We start from the raw sequence: 915 nt of genomic DNA on the forward strand, positions 1-915 counted from the left end.
GTGTGTGTGTGTGTGTGTGTGTGTGTGTGTGTGTGTGTGTGTGTGTGTGTGTGTGTGTGTGTGTGTGTGTGTGTGTGTGTGTGTGTGTGTGTGTGTGTGTGTGTGTGTGTGTGTGTGTGTGTGTGTGTGTGTGTGTGTGTGTGTGTGTGTGTGTGTGTGTGTGTGTGTGTGTGTGTGTGTGTGTGTGTGTGTGTGTGTGTGTGTGTGTGTGTAAGCAGATAAATAAAGGGAAAATGAGGGTGCTCGTTATAATACATGAAGGAAAGAAGCCGACAGTCGGCGAGGCCAAGGAAGGCATTGGGGATTGTACTTCTTTTTTTTAATTTTTTACTTCATAATCACATAAATTAGTAATGTAATGTGTTTAGGGGAAGATAAATAAACACAAAGTAGAAGGAAAAACAACGTGCCGATGGTGGGAACCGAACCCACGACCTCCGAATATCACGTCCGGTGCTCTTCCAACTGAGCTACATCGGCCGCTGTCCCCTCCGTCTTTGTTGGATATATATATATATATATATATATATATATATATATATATATATATATATATATATATATATATATATATATATATATATATATATATATATATATATATATATATATATATATATATATATATATATATTGTGAAAGAAGGCTAGTTTGAGACGGCAAGGCCAGCGATGCCTTGTCTAGCGTTTTAATCCGATGACAAAAACCCAGGCGCGTGCCGGAGCCGGCGCCACGGGACGATGATGATGGTATGTACAAATGAAAGAGGAAGATCATGGAATGAACAAATTAAAGAACATCCACGGAAGGCTCACACAGTCTGGCCGGGGGATCGGAAGCGCCCAGCCTTGCCGCTCCTAACTAAGCGATGCATCGCGGCGCACAAACGGCTTAAAGCGAGACACATGAACAATT

General features: G+C 41.5%; 1 non-coding gene across 1 annotated transcript; it reads right to left on the minus strand.

The window, feature by feature from the left end:
* Nucleotides 1-407: 407 nt before the first annotated feature.
* TRNAS-UGA (transfer RNA serine (anticodon UGA)) lies at nt 408-480 on the minus strand. Its single transcript has one exon. It is a non-coding gene; the product is annotated as a tRNA-Ser (tRNA).
* Nucleotides 481-915: the final 435 nt, after the last annotated feature.

Source organism: Amblyomma maculatum, chromosome 4 (genome assembly GCF_055883805.1).
Source record: "Amblyomma maculatum isolate TAMU_Amacu chromosome 4, ASM5588380v1, whole genome shotgun sequence".
NCBI classification, from domain to species: Eukaryota; Metazoa; Arthropoda; class Arachnida; order Ixodida; family Ixodidae; genus Amblyomma; species Amblyomma maculatum.